General features: G+C 41.6%; 1 long non-coding RNA gene across 1 annotated transcript; it reads left to right on the top strand.

Annotated features, from left to right (window-relative positions):
• The first annotated feature begins 3,311 nt into the window (after positions 1-3,311).
• On the top strand, positions 3,312-5,610 carry LOC144327146 (uncharacterized). Its single transcript, XR_013392051.1, has 3 exons — positions 3,312-3,405; positions 4,365-4,488; positions 5,445-5,610. It is a non-coding gene; the product is annotated as an uncharacterized LOC144327146 (long non-coding RNA).
• Positions 5,611-5,968: the final 358 nt, after the last annotated feature.

Raw genomic sequence — 5,968 nt, 5'->3', positions numbered from 1 at the left:
CATGTCTGACTCTCCGTGACCCCATGGACCAGAGCACGCCAGGCACTCCTGTCTTCCGCTGCCTCCCGCAGTTTGGTCAAACTCATGCTGGTAGCTTCGAGAAGACTGTCCCACCATCTCGTCCTCTGTCGTCCCCTTCTCCTTGTGCCCTCCATCTTTCCCAACATCAGGGTCTTTTCCAGGGAGTCTTCTCTTCTCATGAGGTGGCCAAAGTATTGGAGCCTCAGCTTCAGGATCTGTCCTTCCAGTGAGCACTCAGGGCTGATTTCCTTCAGAATGGATAGGTTTGATCTTCTTGCAGTCCATGGGACTCTCAAGAGTCTCCTCCAGCTCCATAATTCAAAAGCATCAATTCTTCGGCGATCAGCCTTCTTTATGGTCCAGCTCTCACTTCCATACATCACTACTGGGAAAACCATAGCTTTAACTATACAGACCTTTTGTCTAAACTTTTTTTTAAAAAAACAAAACCAGCTAGTGGTTATCATGAATAGGAGAAATTCCATAGCTTCAGTATTCCTAAGTGATCTGCTGCATCTGAGCTGGCCCTTGTACATTTCAGGCCTGTTTGCCACCACACTCTATGACGAAGGAGGGAATTAAATGGAAGTCAGAAGAGAAGGGGAAAGGTAGTGGAATGAAGGGGAGGGATCAACAGTAGGTGGACTTTTCAGGATGGAGATAGTGATAACAGTTGCCAACTCAAGACAAGCAAATCGGGAAAGAAAACCAGAGCACATAGGGAGGGGATACTGTGGGATATGAGCTGGATGGCTCACTTCTTTCCTTGTATTTATGCACATTAATTTCTGATCACCAGACTTTTCAGAGGCACCAGGTGATGGCAAGACATCTCACCTCTGTTTGAGGAATCATCAACTCTAGGTTCAGTGACGCCATTTTCATGCATGCCATCTGCCCTCTTCACCTCCTGAAAGACCAGAAAATAATATCTGCTTTTGCTAGAAAGTGTTGGGAGAAAGCTGATGTGTAGCCACTAGAAATAGAAAAAGAAAAGTTGAAACTAACTTAGTCTGGCAATATCTGGAAACAACACAGGACCGTGAAGTTTAGTGTTTATTAGGACCTACCTTCTGAAAAGCACCATCATTCTTGCTTTACATGGCATACAAAATATAATTCGAGTCAACATGGTAGAATTCTAGGCTTCCTTAGCAAAGCCTCTTGCCCAATAACCAACAGAATCCCAAAACTGTAAGGGAATATTCACCTGGTGATTTTGGCCCCAGGCATAACAGGTGCTGAGGGAAATAAAATCAATGATGTGCATTATAAGGAAAAACATAGTGCACTTTTTGCTGATATGCCGAGCTGATCATCTCTAGTGAGGACTGGGACTTGTAGGCAAACAGGTGAATGAGTTGGTAAGATCTGGAGAGCTTTTCCCCTTTTTAATGGTAGACTTTCGAGAGGCTTGGTGGGGGAGGTATGGTTTGGGAACACCATGCCAGTGATCTTTGTGCAGTACTATAGATATGTTCAGTATTCCTTTGAGTACCAGTTGTTGGGTGGACAGTTATGCCCTGCTTGCAGATTTCCCATGGGCATCTGGGCAGCCATTGTGAGAATGGCATGCTGGAATAGAAGAGCCATTTAAGCAGCCTTTTCTTATGTACAGATATTCTGCTTTAGGGAAGAAGAAGGTTTTACTTCTTTTGTTTTGAACTCACTCATGCTTTGCTAGTGACACATTTACCCCTTTATGTTTAGATGTTGGAAAAAGCACTAATTAGTGTATGATTCATCCCAAACACCCAGTGAATGGTGCTATTGCTATAGTGCTAGCATCTTTCTAAGGGGCAGTCTAAAAAGGAAGCTCTGGGCAGCAGGAACTGTCCCCTGAGCCCCACCCCACTGTTAGATACAGTTAAAGGGCTAAGAGACAAAGATGCACTATTCCTGCAGCCACTCTTGAGAATTTTTTTAATTTATTGCAGAAGGAAAATAGTTATTATAGAAAGAAAATTTCCCATTCCCAAGAAACAATTCACAATTCTTCCTCTACCCAATGAAAACACAGAAATGGCCATGCCAGTTCACCAGCTCAAAATGAGTTAGGTGTAGTGGGGTGGCTAGTTGTCTAAGTTAGGAGTGAGGAACCTATGGACCTCCAAATATTGTTGGACACCAGCACTGATCAACTCCAGTCATCAAAGCCAAAGGGGTGGGATGATGGGAATTGGAGCCCAGCAATCTCTGCAGGGCTAAAAGTTACCCACCTTTAACATAGCTCTAAAAATGGGTCAATTCCCAGTCTATAAATACATTGAGATTTATTTATTTATTTAAAATATGAATTGGCATAGAAATGAAAATTGAGCTTCTGGCATTGCAGGTGATTGGACTAAATGTCTCTTGGGGATCCCTTCCAACTGGACGATTTTATGATTCTATGAATTCTAAGAGAGTTAAAACTCAATTGATTCCTGGATAGGAATGATCTGTACACAGGGGAAAATCTATATTATAAAAACAAAGAGCCCTTTTAAAAACAATTCAAAGAACAGATAGCATTTGCTCCGATGCACTCCATTAAAATCCTAATAATTTTAATCTAACTCTAATGCTGCTCATGAAGCAAAGTTCATGAGTTCTGCACATTATAATCTTTGCTTTCAGAATAATGTGGCATCATAACTTCACTTCAGTAACAGATCATTGATTACATAATTCTCTTATAGTTCAAGCAGAAAATCACACGACCTTTCTTTACTATTAATGCTTGCAGTAGAAATGGCCTCCCTCCTCCCTCCTACCAAAAATATACAAGGAAGCAGAGGACCTTAATTATTTAGCCAAATAACAATACAGGCTGAGCAGCAGACAGAACACTCAGGAATCACTATCCAAGGCTTCTGCTCCAGAGCAATAAGTTCAGAACTGGATGGAAGCTACAAAGATGTCGCCACAAATTCTCCTGCCCCTCCCACCAACCTTTGAATGACGAAGCATAGCACATTCACCCAAGGTACTCTCTTGCCTTGTGGGAATACAATGGCAGCCAGTATTTGCTGTTTTGGGGCAGGTGAGTCTGCTCCCATCTACAAAGGAGTATATGCATATTCCTAGTGTGCAGCCATTCATATAATACGCAAGGTTCACCTGCATTTTTAGCAGAAAGAGAAATTTGTGGGGATAATCTTTATTTCTTGAAAATAAATAAGCCCACTCTGATTAATTGAATAGCTCAATAACTTGCAATTTACAGAGTTCTACCACCTAAGGGACACAGGAGGATGGAGGAACCCCCCCAAAAAACTCCTGTTTCACCCTTGGTTTCTACTTCCTAGGTACAAGAAGCCGCTTCACCAAAGATCTGACCTTGACCTATCATAGCTATGAAGACCTGGTACTTTCTTGTCTTGGTCCTCTTTTCAGATCCAAGTAAGTTCTTTCATCACCTCTAGATAAAAGGAAAACCTCCCAGATTTACACTACAACCAAGTATTGTGTACCGTTGATTGCCAGTTCATTTCTAGGTGCAATTTAAAGTGCTCACAACAGTGTTTAAAGTCTTAAATGACCTTGGCCCCAATCATTTAGTATATTGCCTCATTCCAAAGAGACCTTATTGGTTGTTAAGATCAACAGATGGGGCCCTCTTGACATTTGGACACCACTGGAAGTTTGGGTTGTGGTGGCCCAAGAGAGGACATTCTCTGTGATAGCTATTGAATCTCCCACTCCCACCCTGAAGAAAAGATGTCCCAAGCTGGGTAGGGGTCCTCTCTCTCACGCTGCACGTGGCCAAGGTTGTGGTGAGGGAGAAGGTTTCGTAAACAGGCAGAATGTGTCTCTGGTTAGGGTTAGTGGAACCCTCCCTGTGGAATGCCTTCCCATCAGATGTCAAGGAGATAAAGAACTACAGAACTTTTAGAAGACATCTGAAGGCAGAACTGTATGAAGAAGTTTTTAATGCTTGATGTTTTATTATGTTTTTATATGGTACAAAATATCTGGGGCAACCCAGCCACGTGGGAGGGGTATTAATAATAAAATTAGAATTATTAAATTAAATGTTATTTTATTTTATAATTATTTATTACTAACAACTTATTTTTTAAGAATAATAACAATAATATTATTTATACCCCACCCATCTGGCTGGATTGCCCCAGCCACTCTTGAATTGTTTTGTGTGCCCCCCTTCCACCCACTCAAGGGCACTGTATACAGAAAACACCATTGGCAGTTGCATTAGAGGTAGAAAGAGCCGCTTAATATTAGGGATTTTGTATTATTTCATATTGTGAACCACGCTGTCACCTTTGGATGTAATAAAGGAAATAATGAATGAATGAATAGTCCTGTTCCATTTGTTGTTTTTGTTCTCATGTGAATAGGTTTTGCTATGATATCACTGCAGATCCTCTGCCCTGCCTTTGGGGGCCACTGCGCCCTCTTGAGGTGCCCGGATGCGTTTGAGGCCGTCGACATCTGTAGTGAGAGATGGGTTTGCTGTGTGCGGTGAGAACAAAAATCAAAAGCACTAAATAAATGAATGTGTCATTAATGAGCAATGTTTCATGTGTCAAAAAGAATGTTTGAGTCCAAAATGGTTGTGCTAAAAAGTTGTTACCCTCAGGAGTGAACTACAATCTCTTTCATAACACTACTCATCTATTCAAATAAACTGTGTAGTCGTTTGAAGAATGGTAAAAAATAATAATTCATAAACCTATTTGATGACTAAAATTATAATATTTAATAAGTGCTTAAGTAAATAATATGGAAGAGCACTTATAGTGTCCAACTCAATTTCAGATTCTACAACTGGCAGAAGAGACCTGGGTGAGGCTGCCACTGTGGCCAACCCAGTTCACAGTGTTTACGTTGATATTTGACTGCTGAAAGACCTTAGCAACCGAGAGATCACTCATTGAGATGATGCTTTTAAGTGTCTTTCGTTGGACTGTGCACCAGATTCAGCCAAATCCCAAGACAAGTTGCGTCCATTGAGAGGGATTCAGGCTGAGCTTGGGTTGAGAAATCCATGAATCAGGTTGGATGACCCAGAGGGATCCAGGGATGTCAGGGGACAGGTCACCAGGCAGGTATTGGGCAGACTTCAAGCTGACAAAGTGTAAAAGCACCATTACCATATGTCCACCAGCTGCATCTTCCCAGTAGAAGGTAGACCCAATGCTGCCTGGGTCTCCTTCCTTTCTGACATCCCACTCCACAGGATCAATGCCTTCTCTCAACACTGATGTAGCAGTGGTATGTGCTGCTTCACAATGTTCTTTTATTGCAGGGAATTTGCCCAAATCCCTGTCTCCTCCCAATTCTTACTGAATTTTGTTACATGCTAGAAGAAGACACCGGAAAAAATGAGTATCAAAGAAAAAGAAAAGCCTAAGTAGTAGAGAGTTGCAGAATGAAATAACAGCAAACTAATATACCAAATTGTCTCTCTCTGACAGACGTGACTTGATTCTACGGGCCAAAACTCATGGACATATCGGAAAGTCACAAACACCTGGCAAGAGACATCGTACACCTGCCAAGAAGCATAATATAATCAAACCAGGACCCTACTGGTCCAAGACTTCCCCTTAATAGAAAATAATAATAATTCAGCCTGTCACTGAAAAGGATTAATCACTCCATCATACATGTTATTTGAAAAGATAAATAAAATTAAAAGGAAACAAACGAAAAGGGCTACTTAATTGAATCAAATCACCGATTCTCAGCATCTCCCAGATAATGGGCTGCCAGTTGCAAAACATGACACATTGTTTTAGTAGCTCTTTTATCATGTGTAAAGGTGGGTGATGTGTGGCCTTTGTGTTTGATAAATTTGGTTGAATGTTTCTGTGTGTGTGTATATGAGAGAGAGAGAAAAGGTAAAAAGCAGAGAGAAATGGAGGACGAGGTGGACCCACCCACTTGGGTTTTGCTCCACCCACTTTTGATATTGTCCTCACCCAAGGAAAGCTATTGG

Source organism: Podarcis muralis, chromosome 3 (assembly GCF_964188315.1).
Source record: "Podarcis muralis chromosome 3, rPodMur119.hap1.1, whole genome shotgun sequence".
Classification (NCBI taxonomy): domain Eukaryota; kingdom Metazoa; phylum Chordata; class Lepidosauria; order Squamata; family Lacertidae; genus Podarcis; species Podarcis muralis.
Note: the sequence above shows the minus strand (reverse complement) of the source record. Positions and strands in the feature narration are given on the sequence as shown.